This window comes from Ixodes scapularis, unplaced genomic scaffold, assembly GCF_016920785.2.
Source record: "Ixodes scapularis isolate PalLabHiFi unplaced genomic scaffold, ASM1692078v2 PGA_scaffold2__306_contigs__length_199485367, whole genome shotgun sequence".
NCBI lineage: Eukaryota > Metazoa > Arthropoda > Arachnida > Ixodida > Ixodidae > Ixodes > Ixodes scapularis.
The window spans coordinates 95,680,681-95,701,545 of NW_024609857.1; the positions used below are offsets into that span (position 1 = coordinate 95,680,681).

A 20,865-nucleotide genomic window follows, 5' to 3' on the forward strand; every position below is an offset into this window, starting at 1 on the left:
GAATTATCCAAAGGTCGAAATATTGGATGGACAAAGAAAACTTCGCGAAAAGGTTTCCCTCTGACATACTTTTATTTTGAAAAGAAATTTGTGTTTGCTGCCTGCTTTCTGAACGACATTTGGGCCGAGACGACAACTTTTCTTAGCACAGTCAGGTACTCCACCGCACTCGCACTGTCTGAGGCGTTGTAGCAAAGTTCTTTGAGCATGAGAGCTTCCGCAGTCTTTTGCACAGTGCGACGGGGTGGCGGCTCCTCACACGGACAGTTTTCTTCGTCTGAAGCACGTCCGTCGTCACATAGGGCATCCCTGATGATCTCATCCTCACTTGGCTGACTGGCCACAACAGCAATGTCATCAATCGCAAGGCAGTCAGCAAGTTGCACTTGGACAGGAAAGAGACCATTGAAATGGCCATTGTCGTTTTCAGCGACATCTGTGACCCCTGCCAGGTGGCAAGCTTCAAACCGGGCAAAGCCGCTGTGCTTAAAACAATTCGCAAAAATCTCAGCGGGCGTGTTCTTCCACACGAAGGGCAAAATGTGAATTGCACTGAGGAGTGAAACTGGCGAAACTTCGTGTTCGTTCGCAGCCTCGACGATCCACCCCAACAAGGCCTTTTCTAGTTTAGGATGCGCTTCCTTCCGCAGCCGCTTTCTTTTTGCTTTGAACTTCTTGCTGTTGAAAGCCCATAGGATCTCGGCCTCATGTTTCACGTAGGTGGCCGAAGTGCTTTTCTCGACGTCGTACCTTTCCATCATTTGCTGTCGAGAGATGCCGTCTTTCAAGGCCCTCAGTATTTCCACTTTCAACGCTAAATCCTTATCCTGGTGCTTCCGCCGCTTCGCGGGTGGCGCCGCCATGGAGGTTGCTGCAGTGGCTGCACGGGATAACATCAACGACATGCCAGGAGCTTGCGAGCCAGTGTGCCAAACGCGTAGTCTTCTAGAGCAAAACACAAAATTAGCACAAAATACAAACCACAGCGGACTGGAAGAGGTGGGAAAAACCAAAAAAAAACATGTGTGCACTTCGGATGGACAGCGGTCATACCCTTTGGAACGGACGGTACCTTCCGCTACCTGCCAAATTCATCCGAATTAACCGTAGCGCACCCAAATACCTTTGTATTAATGAGCGTTTGGTGCCATTGACTAATGCACATGTTTGACGGGACCAGATCAGCAGTTCAATCTATCCGAATTTCCGAATTAGCAAGCGTTGAATTAACAAGGTTTTACTGTATAACGATTGAATTTTGAGTTTTCTTATTTTCGTTATAAGTGGATTGCACTGTACATCATTTTGGGTGAGGTAAAAGCCCATAGCAGCGGTCGCTGTAAAAGAGTGCCGACATGTGCTCCTCCGTCTCCCTAATGTTAGAAAAATATTGCGTTCATGCCTATACCCGTTTTCACCTCAAGAACCGTAGTAAAAAAAGTCCGGCTTCTCGCGGAGTATTACTGATTTCTCTTTTTATGTAGAGAATGAAGATATATGTAGGTGAATCGTAGACTAGATATATGTTATCTTCTCAAGACATACACTTTCCAAACGCAAAAAACATAGCTTTTTCCTCCGACAACCAAATCTCGCAAGAACTACTTCGCGCCGAGTATGAACAATGTGCAAAACTTGCTGTTTTCTTGAGGTGAAAATGGGTATACACTCCGTGTGACGCGACTGGCGCGCCGCTGCGCGGCCGGTACCGAAGGTAGGCCTTGAGAACCCCGGCGAAAACGAAACCGAAATTACGCCGCGTACGTTGGTACGCATTGAAGCCGCAGTGGTGCGGTTGCGCTGGGTTCACAGCATGAAGTGCTGCCTTTGCTGCGTCATTAAGTGCTTCAATAGTTATGCGTCGTATCTCGGAAGGACAACGTTTCACAGTTTTTCACCTCGCCGATGTTTTGTGGGACAGCGACAACGATGGAGCCGTGCCGTGCGACGCGAGAAATGTGGTCTCCCGATCATGTCTGCCACTGTGTCGGCACCGCTGACATATTCTACACTGCCGCTTTGCGCTCTGCGTTTGTTTTCGTACCAGTAACGCCTACATATGTCGGCGCCGATGGGACGAACTGAAATGCCATCCCACACTCGCGGGTATGCAGTGCCAATTTCGTTGGAGGAATGCCCTCCAAAGAAGTTTCGTCCCCATCAAACGTGTCGATCATATTTCCGGACAAGTATGGAACGCAATCTGTACTTCATGAAGAAAGATTCGAACGGTAAAAAAAGTGAGAAATATAAATCTAAAAAAAAAACAAAAAAACAATGAAACTCGGAATCACTGGAGAATCGACGTTTGAGTATGGAAGTTTATGTGGTGTGCTTTCTTTCTTGATCAGCCTCCTTTTGGATGTGGAAACGCTGACACCCCGAGTTCTGTAGACAATTTTTTTTTTCTCGGCTTTAGAGCCACCTATTGCAAAGTGGTTCGAACTGGAAGTACCGTCCACTGGTCCCTTCCTACCTGTAGAGTGTGCACCTCCCACGATGAGTGGTATTATCTGACAGCCTTTGACGGTCAAAGCCAGTTCCCATTTAGTTATGCCGCCCAAACTAAATTTCCACCTGGTTTCGCTATGCCAACTCTTTTTGTGTTATAATAAGAGTTGTGCCAAGTAACGGTCATGTCAAAGTACCTGTGCGCCGAAAATCAGCACCTCGCACCACAGGTTATTACACAACAGCTGACCGCAAAAGCCCTTGGCGGCCAAGCCGTGTGTTGGCCGACAACTTTGTTTTCTCGCCTTTAGAACCACCTTGTGTAAAGCTGTTTCAATTGGAAGTACAGTCCACTAGTCCCTTCCTACCTCTAAAGTCTCCACCTCCCACGACGAGTGGTATTCTCTTGACAGCCTTTTCATGGTCAAAACCGGTTCCCATTGAGTTACGCCGCCCAAACCAAATTTTCACCTGGTTTCTCTATGCCACCTTTTCTTTTTGTATAATAAGTGCTGTGTCATGTTACTGTCAAGTCTAAGCACCTATGTGCCCAAATCTGCACTTTGCAAAGCCCGCTATAACACAACATTTTGGGTTCAATATTGGATATCCCGTACAGCTTTATTTCTTTATTCGTTAGAAACATAACTTTCACACCTGCTGTCTTAAAGAAACTTGGCACTCTTCGTGCACAAACTTAGTGAACATCTCACTCACCTCCAAATATCATCGTTCCAGCTGTCCTAGGTTTACAGCGACGAGCGAAATAATTTTCCCACTCAGAGAAATTATGGTGGCGGCCGTCTTGTTTTTTGGAAAATTGCTCAAACCCCTTTTTCGACTGCAACTAAAGAAATTACGCCTAATAACGACTCAAACTCAATATATAAGAAGCGCAGAACAGCTAAATGCCCTTCCTCAATCTGCCCCAGCACTCATGCAACGTCACCCTCAACTTATCGGCTCGAAAAGCAAAAGTTTCGCCCGTGCGCGCTACCGCCGCCACAGCTTGACATGCGAAAAGGCGCCGCAGGCTGCTGAACGCGCCTCACAGTCGAACGCCAGCTCCTCCGCTAGCGGCACTGCGCGCGTTTTTCAAAGCGCCCCCTATAGTTCCCGCACGGTGTGTATACTGGCAAAGTGAAACCATTCCTTTCCAAGAATTTGGCGGCAGAACCACTCCCGCTTCCTTGTTCCAAATGGCTATAGGTCTTTTCTCTGCTGTTTTGTGCAAGCTAGGTATGACAGTGGCTATTATTAGCCTTGAGAAATGAACATCGAATTGTAGCTCTGGGCAAAGGAAGTACCGTATTTGCTCGAGTAATGGCCGCTCTTCATATGAATAAGGCCCTTGCACCTACTTTCTTGTAGAACACATGTACGGCCAATCATCGCATTCTGTAAAAAAACCGCAGCGAATAACGAGTTCGAGAACATGATTCTTCATAACATTGCGATCTAAGCAGATAGCATTTTCGCGTAAAGACATTAATCTCTCTCCCGTAAATCGCTGCCATTTTTCTGCCGATCGCGGTGATTCACTATCCCCGTGCTCCGTGGGAAAGCGGACCCACGGACTTGGTTCGTTAACAGCGCGGCTATTACTCGAACAAATACGGTAAGCTATTTTCTTTTTCTGTTTGGCAGTGACTTTCATTTGGAGGTCAACAGTTGACTCCCTGTGTAGATTCAAAAAGGGAATCAAGTATGCTTATACCCTATTGGCACGACCAGCATAAAGGTACCTTTATCTTAGGTCCCCTTGCAATCGGCAAATCAACCCGTGCACTTGGGTCGCGAACATGCGTGGAGGATCGTGAGCTGATTCGCCTCCAACTATAAAAGTTCCCTATTTATTTATTTTTTATTTATTTTTTAATTTACCTTTAAGGTTCATTGTAGAGGAGAGTGAACAATTGAAAATATATGGCAATTAAATCAACTAAGAGTGCTGTTAGTAAGAGTTTGTTTAAAAAGTGATATACAGTCGCCGACTGATCTTTTTGCACTTTGCAGGGCTTGAAAAAATGTCCAAATAATAGAGCAGTCTGAAAAATCGGCAGATTAAAAAGCTGGCCTTTATTACACCCATGTGGGCTTAAAAAAAGCTGTAAATAGTGCCTTGTTTCAGGTTACGCCTGTGCGCCTTGTTTCAGGTTACGCCGTTACGCCTCTGTTTTCATTCGGCAACTTTCTATTAGCTTGAGAATTCCTGCCTTCTTTTCTAGCGTTACGGTCGAGTACTTTCTGAACTTTCTGCTCTTAGCGACACATCGCAGCAGCGGAAGAACAGATGGGACAATGACGTCCAAGCCAGCATAGTTCAAAAACACGATTCAAAGAGACGAGATCGAGATGAGAGGAAAGTCCACGACTGCAATGGCGAATGAACAAAGCAAAATGGTAACAACAATGATGATGGTCATGATGCGCAGCTAGAGAAAAAAAAAAGGCTCAGAGGTACACATAAGCACTTCTTATGAGTTGTGAATGCGAAAGCATGCACGGCGCTCTTCGCTCCCTTTAATCGGCAGCGTACAACACTCTGACCTTAAGCGTGGAACGGTGGAGCCGCTGCCTCGCGGATACACAGCGCCATCGGGTGAGTGGTTGTTCAAACTGTCGTGTGCCTTGCGGCGTGAGGAAAGAACAGACAGCAACGCAGTTCCCAGCAGAAGGAACCCCTTGGTTTATTCCATGCACCGTATATATTGCCACGAGCCATACGACCGATAAGAGGCCAGTGAACGTGGTGATCACTGATAACACGACAGTGGGATAGATAACATAGGATGACACCACACAAACAGACGCGCAGCGGCCAAAGGGAGCCTCGTCGACGCGCGCCAGCCAATGGGACCGAAGTGTAAAAGGTGCCATTGGCTAGCTTTGCGTGTGGTTTCATTAAGGTGCCGTTTTGCATGGTTTCAAAGCTGATGACGTCGGCTCACTCCATGAGACAGTTAATGCTTTCGCATTAAAAATCTGTACACCATCATCCAGCGATAGAACTTAGCAGTACTACTCAAGTAGCGCTGCCAAACCAAGCCAATCCATGTGCAGCCAACAGAAAATCTAAAATGGCGGCTTCTCTATAATGTTTCCTGCTAATCGCCCGCGATGATTTTGTCCGAAAATTTTAACTTTCTAACTTCAAGTTGTCCGAAACATTGGTCGTGAATATGCATTATTTCTATTGGGTAGGTCACGGTTTCTCCTTTAAGAGGGCGCGGTACCTCTATTTATTCGTCCGTTTCAGCCACCAGATGGCGCGCGGCTCGAAACGTGGTTGAACGCGCAACTTCTAGATGGCGCCAGTATCGAGGTGTGAAAAGGCCCGCGTTATCCGCTGCGTGAAATAGATCCCGAAATCTGCCGTGTTCTCCCGGCAAAGGAAGTTTCTGCATCCCTCGCGCGCGCTTGGTATGTACGCGCGGTGACCGAGTCCGGCCTCTGCGCTGTGTGATGCAGTGGGTGGCGCTCGTTTCTGTTCGGAGGTAGGAATAAAAATGCCGGTCCCCTTTTTTACAACGCTCGTTTCTATAGCTTGTTTTTCTTTTTTTTTTTTTTATCTCAAGTGACCTACAGTACCGCCTGTTCGAAATCGTCCTTTGCGGTGAGCGATTGAGAGTCAGGTTAGCATTTTATTTGGGTCAGCACTACACGTTTAATGGAGACCTCGGGCGGCGATGTAAATATGCATTGTTTCCCAAAGTGTGTCCAAGGTGCGCAATGACAATTGGAAAGGGTATTGAAGGCGCGCGACCGTCGGTTGGTAAAATATGTGCGTTAGATTCACTTATTCAGTCTAATCATTTTTGCCAACGTCTTTTATCTGTTTCGACAAATGACATGGTCGAGTCTATTGATAACCTTAGCTAGATTGGACGTACGGAGTGTCCGGGCTTTAAATAAATTTGCTTCGTTTATGTGAATGAATAACTGTTTTCTCTTTTCCGTGCTCGGTGCTATGCAAAAATCGCTGAGATGTTATGGTAGCTCAGTGTGGCGGCGTTTTGCACGCTGACTCGCTATTGTATTCGCTGTGCACAATATGTGTTCAGATGGAATGTGCCAAATCGTATTTCCGATCGATATGATAGATTTACTTTGCTACAGTGTTAATTATATTTTCCTGATTTAAACTGGTTCGTCCCTGATCTGAGCCTAAGTTTAAATTCGAAGGGCAGACAGACTTAGCGTCGTAACAGCCGTAATGCGCAGAAAGAAATTAGTACCATGAAAGAAAAACAAAAGGATACGAGGTGGCTCAGTGTTATAGAAGTAATGAGTGTGCAAAGGATGGGATGCGGTCCATTCGTCACATGCACACTCGTCACAGGACGATTGGTCACAGGACGATCCGTCACACAGAAACATTCGTCATAGGATGACTCGTCACGCGGCCAACCGGTCTCACAAGAGTTCGTCCCCCCCAAAATGTATTGTTCAATTTGGTTCGGGCGGACAAAGGCGAAGAATTTGTAAGGAACGTTTTAGCTTCTGATTCGGTCCCGAACATTGAATGTTGGTTGGGCCTCAGAAAGTCGGTCACCTCTCATCTTAGCATGTCTTTCGCTTCTCGAGGTCAAAGAATTTGTAACAGACGTTCTAGCTATCTGGGTCCGTCCTGAACGGTGAATGCGGAGGCCATAGAAGAGCGACTATTTTTGAACTACATTCAAAAGGATGGAGGTGATCGCAACAGAGAGAGCCATGATGCTGCACGAGGGGTACTCGTACACATTCGGCAGAAGGAATTCCGATACTTGTTGGTTTTGTCGAATAGGTGTATGCAAGGCAAAACTAAAAACTAATTTGGCTGCCAGTCGGATTATTGCTCGTTCAAGCCTGCAACTGAGATCAACCTGCTGAAGACCCGTAATATAATGAAAGGAAAAGCGGATGAGTATTGTAATATTAGTTTATATAACCATTGGTTTACGTGACAGTGGAAAATTGTGAAACTCCTCATCAGGGTATGTGGGCAGATGTTGAAATTTACAATTTACTATCGTCCCCTGCTCGATCAATGAGACCAGTTGCCCGCATGACGAGTCATCCTGTGACAAATGTTCCTATGTGACGAATCATCCTGTGACCAATCGTCCTGTGACGAATGCGCATGTGACGAATCGTCCTCATCCCGCAAAGGATGCCATCGTACGTGTTTTTTTGTTTTTGTTTTTTTAACTCTCCGCATTGCTGGGAAACGCTCAAGGTACCAGCAAAGACAGCGAGCTGGCGTGAAATTTCCATCGAGCGGAAAACGGGTGTGACTTTTATTTCATCATGCGCTTTCATTTTGATTGCTCAAAATGGGCGCGAAATAGTAACAGGTAAGGCAGCAAAATTTAGATGTTAGGTCTGGAGCACCGCCATACTCAGCCGTGTTGGGGGCATCTCTCGCGAGTCAATACGGCAAAGGTATTGCGCGTCGAACTGTACGTGAGAGTTATCCATTTCAGCGAAACCTTGATTTCGCAAAACTATTGTGGCTCGAGTCGTGGCTTCCAGTACTTGAAAGCCACGAGCGAGAAATAAATGACAGTTGATTTTGAAGGACAATCGCGACGTGGAAACCCATAAAAGAGAGTTCCAATAAGACGAGAGCTTCCCCTTCTCTTCAAGTGCGTGGGTTACGCTCTCAATCCTGCACCTGTGGTAACACCGCAGGCTCCTAAAATGGCTTTAAAAACGTTCCTGATCGCAAAAACTTTTTTTTTTTTTTTTTTTTTGTCGAGGCGCTATTTCATTTTTTTTTACTTTTTGTCTACCTTGATACCCCATCAGCGCAAAAACTACCATAAACTAAAAAAAAAATAGTGGGCATACAACGACAACGCACCCACTGGGACCCGAGTCAAGGCAAGAACAACTAACTACTAAAAGGGGAAAAAAATCATGTTCGCATACACAGACAGAACGCCTCCATCGAAAGAAATGAATCATGCGCTTGTTCTGCCAGTCTCGTTGTGCGTCTGTCAAAAGCCACAAAGGAGGAAGACAATCAGCGCCTACACCACTCCCCTCCACTCCCCCCCCCCCCCCCCACCACCACCCCTAAAAAGAAGAAAAGAAAGGTTTCTTGGGCGCGCGCGCGGTCGCCCAAGCGATGACCTTGGAAGGGTATGCGATTGTAGCACGTTTGTCCCCCGGTTGTGCCCCTGTCTCAAATGCCACGGTCCGTTTCTCCCAAGTGCCCGTCTTATCTTCCCGAGTATCAACTCCGCAGTGATTCTGAATCATTCCGATGCTTTCCAACGTTGCAAAACTGTTAGACGAATATTTGCACAGAAGTATACTCTGTTCGCAGAACTATCTACGGCGCTAAAATTCAAAAGCGCCGAGTTGGATTGGGGAACTCGTGTAGGTTTAGCTCATCGTTGGAACATTCTTATTCGCTCGATGAACTCCACAAAACGTGTAAATATTAGAATGAACTTTCCAGAGAACGATAGTTGTTGTCGGGGTTCCAGGCGACCGGACAGGTCGCAATTATTGGCTGATTAAAAATTTTATTTCATAATCACAATCGTATCATCAAGGGCACGCCATTTCCTCATCACTTCTTCTACGAAAAGAGTTGCTGTATTCGTAGCACACACAGACGGAAACGGTTGAGACTGCCCAAATAATATCTTCTTTTGGCAGGTACTGCGCAGCGATTACACACAATGCCTCTAACATAAACGAATCCCGGACAAAAGCTCACCGGACAAAAGCTCACCGGACAGAAGCTCACCGGACAAAAGCTCACCGGACAAAAGCTCACCCATTTTTTCACAGACCCGGACAAAAGCTCACCCATATTTTCACAGACCCGGACAAAAGCTCACCACGAGAAAATTTCATGTTGGTCTTAACACGAGTGCGGACAAGTTAGGTGCATGCGTGCGACACAAAAAGGCAACGATAAATTAAATCTGACAGGCGCATGGTTTGTTGATTTTAGTAGAAACAAGTTTATTTATCGATTGGTTAGAAGCGAATGCAGTGCCCCACTAGCTCCAGCAGTCTTGGTAGATCTCGATGTACATGCAAGCCCTCGCAAATATTTCTAAGATGATTCTTCAGGTGCAGAGTAATTTTTCGCACCCGCTTTACGGTGGGCTCACCTCTCCGGGTTTTTGTCAATGCCGTGGCAACGAGCGCCTGATTTTGATGTAGGCATTCAATCAGCCTCAAGACGCTTGGATGGGCGTAGCCGACGGGCTTCTGGAACCCGGTACTTTATCTTTCGCAGGTGTTGCTCATCCGGTCTTTATCTTGAAGAGTGGTGTCGTACATATTCCTCCGTACCAGGGGAAACTCCGGTCGCCGTCGGCGCAGAGTCAGGCGAAGGGAAGAATTCGCTCTGGGTGCCGCCGCAGATGGAACAGAAGCATAACGGAAGCGGCCGTTGAAATACGTGCAATCAAAATAGTCCAGTAGGTAGCGATGTCACCGGTAGACTTTTCCCTGGTGGTCAGTTCTTGTGGAACAAGCTGTGGTGGAAGGAACCCGAGCCTATCTAAAATCCCGCACATTTTTTAAATTGGTCATCTGTCTTGTACTTTTCCAAAAGGCCGAATTCCCGTTCTTTCAAAGTATTTTTAAAAAATTCGCAACTCAATGGTGGATGAGGTACAAGTTCTCCTAAAAATGGTCCAATGTCCATTGCGTCCGCACTTTATTTCAGCCCGTGTTTCGCCCGGATTGTAAAAAAAAAGAAATCGAGGTGAGCTTTTGTCCGGGTCTGTCAAAAAACGGGTGAGCTTTTGTCCGGGTCTGTCAAGAAACGGGTGAGCTTTTGTCCGGTGAGCTTTTGTCCGGTGAGCTTCTGTCCGGTGAGTTTTTGTCCGGTGAGCTTTCGTCCGGTTACCAACATAAACATGCTGCTCCACATGTCTATTCACAAGATGCAATACATCGTTCTCCCAACTTTGTTGAAATGGGCATGAAAGCGCGTAACCGTCACTTTTTTGAAGTTCTACTTAGAGGTGAAGTGTTTACCGTAAAAAGTCGTTAATTATTTATTTTTTTCCGTTTACTACAAAGCTCGATTCCCTTAAATTTTTGTTTTTATATCGTCTCTACAGCGCTTTTACGTCGGTACTTTCGTGTTAGAGGACATCACATAATGTGCGAAAAAAACAACAAAAAAAAACGGTAGGATCGATGCTGCATAGCCTTTTTTGTTTTTTTGTGGACATCAAGAAAAAAAAAAAGATAGTAGTTGTCTTCACTTCGCACTGCATGTTTTGGCACGGAAGTTCCTATTTGGTTATGATGTCTTTACTTTCTTAAAAATTATATACAGTAATTTAAATTACCGAATTACAAAAACGTCGAAATTGTATAATTGCTTTTCGTTGGGACGCCATGACGACAGCGACACTCGTGTTCCCTCGTGGTTTTCGCCAGCATTTCTACGATGAATTGCCAGGATCGCGAGATGCAACAGCGTGACACTCCGTCTTCTGTGACGTCATTTGTTGCACTTCGGGACAACTTTTGATGTATGGCCAGCATAAGACGCTAACCACACCAGTCGGAGACGCGCTGCAGGTGCCATAGTACTGCTCGTAAAAGTAGCTGTCACGTGCTTTGCTCCGCGACTGAGGGTTGCCAAATTACGGTGAAACGGAGTATAGACAAAACAGACTGGACGACATTTACCGGGCATCTTTAGAGCTGCGAAGCTCAAAATCACGCGTACTCATAAGATTTTTTTTTTCTCGCGTGTTAGTGATTTTTATGATGTCCTGCAAGCAAGAAAAAAATATATATGGTGAAGTCACTCCGAGGGGGTGCCGATAACTGCGAGCCACGAACATGAAGGACTCGCTAACATCCGTCAGGAGTGTGAACGGTAAATCGTCACGCAAACATATTCTCACAAGCTGCAAATATTTATTTGGCTTAGCAAGTAGAATACTAGTATACTAACGACATGTGATTATTGTACACAAGATACCATTTCTCGGTTCTTCAAAACCATTTCCCAAGTCTGAACGGTCGCGCTACGGGCCGCGGCTAGCCGTGCTCTCGATAGACTACGGAGCTGCGTTGTGTCGTCTGCTACTGTACCGCCAACAGGAGAGCGATAGCTCTATGTGTTCCACAGATTCGTGTTGCGGTATAACTCTGTACGTCTGTCCTAGAGGAAGACAAAGAGATAGGCTCTGTGACCCCCTCCTAAGCTAACAAAAACAAACAGAAGTATACTCGTTTGGACTGAAAGGTTTACAAAATAGTGACCAGACATTGGAAAAGCATATGTCACAGAACTTGGTTTATGAAATGGCATCATTGTTTCGAGCAAGAAATCACCTGCTCACCACTGGGACGATGAAATCGTCACTATTTATTGCGTCAGGTATATTTGCGCTCATGAAGAAAAATCTGAACACATCCTTCTACCAAAGTCCTATGTCGAATAATAAACACTTTTTTGAACATCTATGCACAAATAACTCATTTTTTTCTACACTTGTATATGCACGTTAATTGACGTCAAACCGCATTTTTGATTAGATCTTGATGTCTACACCAACTACATTCATATTTTTTAGGGCTTTATTGAACGATAACTTCAACTATAGTTAATGGAACACGATGGCTCGATCTCGACAAAAACCTCAACGTGCGAAGCTTCCACAGACGGTCGCTAGCGAGTATTCTCAATGTGAGACTTCAGAAGCTTTCGCTTGCCATAGGGAGCTTGCTTTCGACTACAGCACTGCACGGGCCCGGAAAGCGCTGCTGTGGGGAGAGGTTGACTTACAAGATGGCGTGTTACGTGGTCACGTAAGATGGCGTCATTTCGTGCAGCGTGATCACGTAAGATGACGTCATTTCGTGTAACGAGATCATGTAAGATGACGTGTTTGTGTCACGTCATCACGTAAGATGACGTCAGTTCGTATGAACTGACGTCATCTTACGACAACGCCAACAACATTAGTGCCGTCCGGAACCATTGACCTTAGAAACGTGCTTCTTCGCTTGAAGAGCTGATATGCGTTGATTGTTATTTGTTTCTTTTGCCTACTACAGACCATTCAAGAACTCGCCTTCTGGGTGCCACCAACTTCGTCTACTGGGCTGTGAAGCGCGTTCGAGCGTGCGCAATACCTCTCTAGGCCGAAAGATTGTACACTGAGTATGCGTTCACAGCTCAATGACTTTGGCATTTTTCGTCAGGATAGATGCTCCCACGAGAAGAGCGTAATGGATATGTGAATAGAATTGGAAATTTGAAATGTTCTTGTCCAATCGCATTTTTCTTTGGTTATCAACGCTTTTTAGCGTCATCACAAGACGTTCAACCCATAATACACTGGTGATTAAAAAATAAGCACCGAAAAACATGCACCGATTTTCGCTCAAAAATAAACACCGGAAAAAAACATACCGTAATCATTACCCATGTCACCTTTTTGGGTGATATGTGAATTTCCAGAAGAACAGCGAGTTATCACCCTCCCCTAGGAATACCCTGACTACAGAGCAGGCAACCCGTTTTTCCCCGCGTTAGATTGTGGTGACCACGAACCGTACGGAGGTCACAGGACGTCCGTGAAAAATAAAAAGGAGGCAAACAACGATCTACTCTGTGCACGCTTCATCCCCAATTTCCACGACCCCAAGGCCGAAGGACGTTTGTGTGAAGGATAACAATAAAATAAAACTTTGCGTAAAAAAAAAAAAAGCCCGTTTTTAAAAGAAAAAAAAAAAGTAGAAACAAGCACAATGCGTTGACGGACCGCGAGGTTGTGGAACACCTCGCGGTCCGCTTGCCACAGGGCGGTTGTCTTCGACCCATAGCTCCAAGGTGAATTTGCCACTTGCGAAAACACGGAGACCTACCCAGCGAGAACCAGGAAAGCAAGACACGCACACTGACGCCTCGGCGTGCAGAATGAAACAGGATACGGGCGCGGAATACGGCCGCGGAAGAACACCTCGCACAGTGCCGATCCGGCCGATCTCCGAACGGACGATTTCGCATTTCGTGGACAGCGAGCGCCACCGCACGGGAGAGAGAGGTACCTTAAAAACGACGAAAACAAGCACCGACACCTTGGTTCTTTATATTTGCTGTAGTTACGGAACAAATCGACTTACATGAATAATTTGAATATTATTCGATTCCGTAATAAATTTAGAAGACATTAAGCGCAATTCTTCTTATGTTTGAATTTAGATAATTTTGTAAATTCGCTCCGAACGCAAGAGTGCCGAATTAGCCGATTTTGACCATTTTCATGATTTTTTAAAGAATATAATTAAATTTATGACGAAACATCTGTTGCGTTTAGTGTCTCGATAATGACTCAATGTCTTTAAAGCCGAAATTTTCAAGAAGATCTGCGCGGCCGTTATTATGTGAGAATTTTTTTAATTTGGTGAAAAACCTCATGTATTCTTTATGGGGCTCTGAGGTGCGCCCCCTCTTAAGTCCGAAATATAGAACAAGTCTGAATTATTGGCGTCCGATTCTGGGGGGGGCTCGTAATTTTGAGTATCGACGTCGAGTATCGCAGCTACTGTCCATGCTTTTGCAGCCCAAGCGACGTCGCAACTGAAAATAGCGAGCATAATCTCATCATGGGAATGAGGCTTTAGCGTCCATTTCGCGGTGTTCACGTGGAATGAATTGTGACACACCATATTATTTACATAAAGTTTTGCAGTGTAACAAGCCTTGTTAATTTCGCTTAGGCCGCTAAAGTAGTCAGTCATTGCTAGGAAGACATAAAATCAACAATTCCAACGTGAAAAAGAGCCCGGGGACCCACATCAACGAAGATATCACATTTTAATGGTTTGTTGATGTGGGATGCGATGCTTATTGCTCATACCCCATCATACGTGCGCGGCGTCGATGACGTGCCGCTAAGGTCACTCCGGTTTGTCTGTAAACATGAGTTGGTTTATACATCTTTTGTACCTTCAAACACGTTTTTCTCGTTTTGCAACTTTCAGTTGTCTTCACAGTTTGTGCACTTAATTTTTGGTACTTAGAATCTTCCAATCAATGAAATTATTTATGTATTATCTTGAAGATATGTAGAGTGCCAAAATCGATTTGGAATTGCTATACGCTCCGTGCGGGAACTTTAGGGGGCGCTTTGAAAAACGCGCGTAGCGCCGCTAGCGGAGGAGCTGGCGTTCGACAGTGAGGCGCATTCAGCAGCCTGCGGCGCCTTTTCGCATGCAAGCTGTGGCGGCGGAAGCGCGCACGGACGGAACTTTTGTTTCTTGAGCCGATACGTTGAGGGTGACGTTGCATGAGTGCTGGGGCAGACCTAAGAAGGGCATTTAGCTGTTTTCCACTTCTTATATATTGAGTTTGAGTCGTTATTAGGGGTAATTTCTCTAGTTGCGGCCGAAAAAGGAGTTGGAGCAATTTTGCGAAAACCAAGACGGCCGCCACCATAATTGCTCAAGTGGGAAATTTATTTCGCTCATCGCTGTAAACGTAGGACTGCTGGAACGATGATATTTGGAGGCGAGTGAGACGTTCGATAAGTTTGTGCACGAAGTGTGCCAAGTTTCATTAAGACAGCAGGTGTGAAAGTTATGTTTCTAACGAATAAAGAAATAAAGCTGTACGGGATATCCAATATTGGACTCAAAATGTTGTGTTATAACCGGGTTTTGCAAAGTGCAGATTTGGGCACACAGGTGCTTGGACTTGACGGTAACATGACAGAGCACTTATTATACCAAAAAGAGGTGGCATAGGGAAACCAGGTGGAAATTTGGTTTGGGCGGCATAACTTAATGGGGAACCGGTTTTGACACTGAAAGGGCTGTCAAGAGAATGCCACTCGTCATGGGAGATGGAGACTTTACAGGTAGGAAGGGACTAGTAGACTGTACTTTAGGCATGTGCGAATAGTGTTTTTTTAGTTCGAAGTGAATTAGAAGCGAATAGTAATTTGCTTTGGATATTTTCGAAGTGAATAATTCGAATAGTTGTAGGAAAAATTATTAGCAAAAGTTATGCAGTGGTCACTTCACAGACCATTTATTTTCTTTGCAACGCAGCCACAAATCAAAACTTAAGCTCGTGCACAAATCAAAACTTAGTACAAGAAAAGTCAGTGATTTTCATGAAGGAACACGAGCTGCTGCACATGATCAGGGAGGAGAAGCTCCCTCCTGCAGCTCACGATGCTTCCTGCGCTTGAGAAAAGCCTTTCACTCCTAGTCTGGCTTGCTGGTATCGAGAGATACCTACGGGCAACACGGACCAGGGATGGGTACAGATGTTTTCCCCTGCACCTCCACCATGCCAAGGGGTCTTCTGTGCGCGCAAGGAGGGGTGTCTTCAGGTACTCAACAGACTCGGTAGCGAATTCGTGGCCTGGCTTTTGGTGCGTGTCAGAACTAAGACTGGTGAAGACATCCCACAGGGTGTCTCCTAACGAGTCTCCTATGCCTCCGCTGGTTTCGGCGGCTGCATCACTAGGCTCGTCCACTGATGCGCTCTGCTCGACGGCCTTCGTCAGGAGTATGCGTGCCCATTTTTTTTCTGCCTCTTCAGTGCAGCACCCGTCCTTGTACCTGGGGTCCACCAACATTGACAAGGCTAGAAGGCGACACATCTTCCCATCTGGAAATCGTGTCTTGATGCTTTGTATGAGGCTTGAGGCGTGTCCATGTGTGTGTCCGAAGCACTGCACGCCAGACCACGGTGACCGTGCAAACGCTGAGGTGAAATTCCTAGCGTTGTCCGTGACTACATAAATCGGCATGGTGCCTGGTGCTGGTAGTTCCCAGTCCTCGATAGCACTTTTGATGAACGGTTCCAGGTTTTGGCCGTGTGGGAGTCCGTCGCGTCCGTACAAGCCAAAGCGTGCACGTGCTGTCCAAATTCTTTGTCCATCACGTGGCAAGTCACGAAGACGTAGCTATTGTTTGCGCGCGATGTCCAGTCATCCGTCGTGATGGAGTAACATTCTGCTCTGCTACTGAAAATGTCCCGCAGACTCTTTCTTAGTTCTTTCTTTTTGGACTCGTATAGATCTGGGATGACAACCCGCGAGAAGGTCGTCCGCGATGGCACGGTGTAGTCGGGCATGGCAAGCTTCATCATTTCAACGAAACCACTTTCTTCTTCGATGCTGTACGGATGCATTCCGCTAGCAATGAAGTTCGCTATTATCGCCGTCATTTGTTTCACTTTGGATGCAGTCGGTTTCAGTTTGGGCTTGAAACTGTCGGCTACCGACGGTTGCTGATGATTCGGTTTACTCCCGTTCTTGTGTTTGGCGGCACTCCCGCGTGCTTGACGCTCACATTCGAAAGTCTTGTACGAATCAGGGTGCCTTTTCAGGTGCGTTGCGAGGGTCGTTGTCATACCCGTTGGAGTTTTCAGCACTGCCTTGCATTAGAGGCACCAAGCTTCATTTCCCGGTGGCACTTTCAAGAAGTAGTTCCATATCGGATTTCAATACACATCGGCTCCACTTTCATCGTTCCCGGCTGCCGTCGATGACCCGTCAGCCATACGAACGAACACGCAGCACCTAGAACGAGCTCACTTCGGAATCCTTTGTGGAGCTGCGACGGCTGCGACGCACGATTTTCTGATCGGTTTAGCATGTCTTGGATTGGATTGGATATTTTGTTTATTTCTTGATGCCGATGCGGCTTTCGTGAGTAACAACCGAAACCGAAACTACCAGATACAATCGGCCTTTCTTCCGCTATTCGTCAGTGCCGAATACTTCGAACTTTTTCCAATATCGGAATTCGGATCGAAGCGAATACCGAATAATGTACTCTTCGTTCGAATATTCGGAAAAATCGAATATTCGCACATGCCTACTGTACTTCCAATTGAAACAACTTTACGAAAGGTAGTTCCAAAGCCGAGAAAACAAAGTTGTCGGCGAACGCACGGTTTGGCCGTCAAAGGCTTTTGCGGTCAGCTGTTGTGTAATAACTTGTTCTGTCAGGTGCTGATTTTCGGCACACAGGTATTTTGACATGACCGTAACTTGACACAACACATATTATACCAAAAAGAGGTGGCATAGCGAAACCAGGTGGAAATTTAGTTTGGGCGGCGTAACTAAATGGGAACTGGTTTTGACTGTTAAAGGCTGTCAAGAAAATACCACTCGTGGGTGGTGCACACTTTACAGATAGGAAGGGACCAGTGGATGGTACTTCCAGTTCGAACAACTTTGCGATAGGTGGCTCTAAAGCCGAGAGAAAAAAATGTTTTCTACAGAACTCAGGGTGCCAACGTTTCCACATCCAAAAGGAGGCCGATCAAAAAAGAGAGCACACCACATAAACTTCGATACTCAATTGTCGATTCTCCAGTGATTCCGAGTTTCATTGTAGTTTTCCTTAAATTCATATTTGTCTTTCTTTTTTTTCCGTTTGAATCCTTCTTTATGAAGTACAGATTGCGTGCCATACCTGTCCAGAAATATCACCGACTCGTACGATGGGGACGAAACTTCTTTGGAGGGTATTCCTCCAACGAAATTGGCACTGCATACCTGCGAGTGTGGGATGGCATTTCAGTTCGTCCCATTGGCGCTAACACATGTAGGCGTTACTGGTACGAAAACAAACGCAGAGCGCAAAGCGGCAGTGTAGAATATGTCAGCTGTGCCGATACAGTGGCAGACATGATCGGGAGGCCAAATTTCTCGCGTCATAATGGCACGGGTCCATCGTTGTCGCACAAAACATCGGCGAGGTGAAAAACTGTGAAACTTTGTCCCCACTAGATACGACGCATAACTATTGAAGTACTTAACGACGCAGCACCGGCAGCACTTTAGACTGTGAACCCAGTGCAACCGCACCGCTCCAACTTCAGTGCATACCAACGTACGCGGCGTGGTTTCGGTTTCGTTTCTCGGGGGTCCTCACTGCCTACCTTCGGTACCGGCCGCGCGGCGGCGCGCCAGTCGTGTCGCACAGAGTGTATATCTTCCCATAAAATCCTGTAAGGGCACCCTCCCTCGAAAGATCGCAAGAGTAATTAATTGTTTGTTTAAGGGCCGAGGTGTGAACTGGAAATGAGAAACACCAAATTAAGGTGTTTGCAGTAATGGAAGTTTTTTTGCCATTTGTGCCAAATTGTGACATGAACTAAAGCTTGCTGCATCTTGTGGCAAAATTAATTGGTTGATCCTAATATTTAGAGAAGTAGAAGGAAAGGAAAAAGGTACAAATACTATGTATTTGACAGTGTCTCTACTAGCGAAATATTTTGTTTCACTTTGGTTCGAAGCACAGTCGAATGTTAGAACACGTACAACCACGAACCCGCATATTAAAAGTTCAAATCACAGAGCATTCGCTGCGCTAATTGATTTAGCCAATGAAAGAACACGTATGGAAAGACGACAAATGTCACAATGTTGCGCTCTTGACTCTCTTTGCGATCCATTGGGTCGTAGCGTTGGCTGCGCATCGACTTTAAACAAAACAAACTCTGCAAATCGTTTGTCAACTGCACTGGCCCTGACATCGTCGGAATTTAAAAACAATGTCAGCAATGACAGGTGCTAAAGACTGCGATAACATTTTGCAAAATAGTGGGATGGCAGCTATTGTGATAGAACAGAATCGGGGTCTTCTACTCTTGACGAGATCACTTGATTATCGTGTCTGCCACATGCCTCTATGCCGTGGCTACAGTCAAGGTGTCCTGTTACACTTCGCCGCTTGCGTAAACCTTCACCGGCTCACACCAGTGCTCATGCGTCGAGCTTCATCTCTTTGCATCGGAGTGCTAGGAGAAGCACTTGACGAGGAAGAGCGCCTGGGTTAGCGCCATTGACCCGGAAATTGTGCTCAGTACTATTACAGGTCAACCCTCTTTGTTCTTGATTGTGGGTTGGGCTCTAAATTTAGAAAGCTGTGCCCAAAAAGGGGCAACAAAGGGCGGGTCTATACATGAATAAATATGGTAGTTCCCAAGCAGCAGTCATGGGCAGCAAACTTTGACACAACTCTGGTTCCAATGCCGCTATAGTTCAGTATCACTTTTAAAACACTACTGTAGGTTTTCATAATATTGTGGGTGGTTGATTTTGCAGTTTATATTACTAGAATAATAAGTTTGAAAGGCTTATAAAACTTGTGGTGACATATTTTTATTGATAGACATACTTTAGTAGATATGTTGGGTTTTTGTCGCCATTTTACAGAATTTATATGCAGGTTTAATAAATTACAGTCTAAAAGGGCTAAGGGGGGAGAGGCTCTGTCTCAACTGAAGTGTTGAGATGTGCTTAATTTTTTTAACAATTTTTTAAATACCCATTGTAGGTGGAATCTGCTCTGACCTGAGCATTAATTTCTTTAAAAAAAGGCTGTGTCCCTTTTGTGTCTTATCTATTCTTATAACAAAAAGTTAATCAGTAATGTATGCTTTAGTATTAAAAAGGAAGCTTCAATCATTATCAAAGATGAACTCATTTTGCTATATATGCAATCATTTGGCATTTTCAAGTGATGTGCTAACATATGTCATCTGCTCCAAAAGTGTCAGTGAGCGCTCCAAACCAACATTTTGCATGCTACAAAACTGCTACAAAGGGTCAAATGCTGCTACTATCACTGTCTGTATGTGTTGCACGCTTCCTTTAGTTATGCTAAAAAGAAAGCCCATGAAATATAAAAAGGTCATGTGACAACGCATCGCGCTCGCAGCGTTCTTGGATGTGCTCTGAAAGAACGAACTTCATCTAATCGCTGGCGCGCTGTCCGCATGTCTGAGCATGTCTGGAAGCGCTGCAAGCACTCAGTGCAGGCGCTTTGTCTTATGTTTTCTTTTTAACAGCAGAGCTGTTAAGGCATAGGTTCCCCAGGATCGTGTCCGGTATCAAGCGCCTGTCGACACAAACCTACTTGGACAGCTACCGCCATCTATAAGCGACGGCGGCAAGCACACAACCAGTATGGTTGCCGCCGTCGCTCGTAGATGGCGGCAACCTTTCCAGCTATCACGGAAGTATGAATAGTAGGGCGCGTTGGTGGGAATTTATCGTAGGAAACAGCACGAAAAACAGACGACAACAAAGAAGAAGCACACGTAACGAGCGCAGCGCTCGTCAGGTGTGTTTCTTCGTCCTCGTCTGTTTTGCGCGCTGTTTCCTACGCTTTTATCAGTTTCGGTTTGGACTTAGGATGGGTCGGCCGCTTGCCCTTTTGGGGAAAGAAGACTGGCTGCGGAAGGAGCGGCGACGTACGCAGCAGTGGGAATGGGCCCGCAACCGGCGCAAAGCCGCTGTCGCCTCGACTTCCACTGCGTCGAGCGCTTCAGATTTCCTTGCCAAAGAAGAGCACATCACTCGCCTGGAAAGCCTCCGCCGAGAACAGAGCCAGCGATGTAAAGGGCGCCGGCGGGCCAACGCCACAGAGGATGATCGTACCACGGAGGCC

The 20,865-nt window shown here is 45.9% G+C and overlaps 1 protein-coding gene across 2 annotated transcripts in view; it reads left to right on the plus strand.

Annotated features, from left to right (window-relative positions):
- LOC8023759 (ralBP1-associated Eps domain-containing protein 1) overlaps positions 1–20,865 on the plus strand; it is a 74,165-nt gene that overhangs the window by 15,663 nt on the left and 37,637 nt on the right. The window lies entirely within an intron of this gene.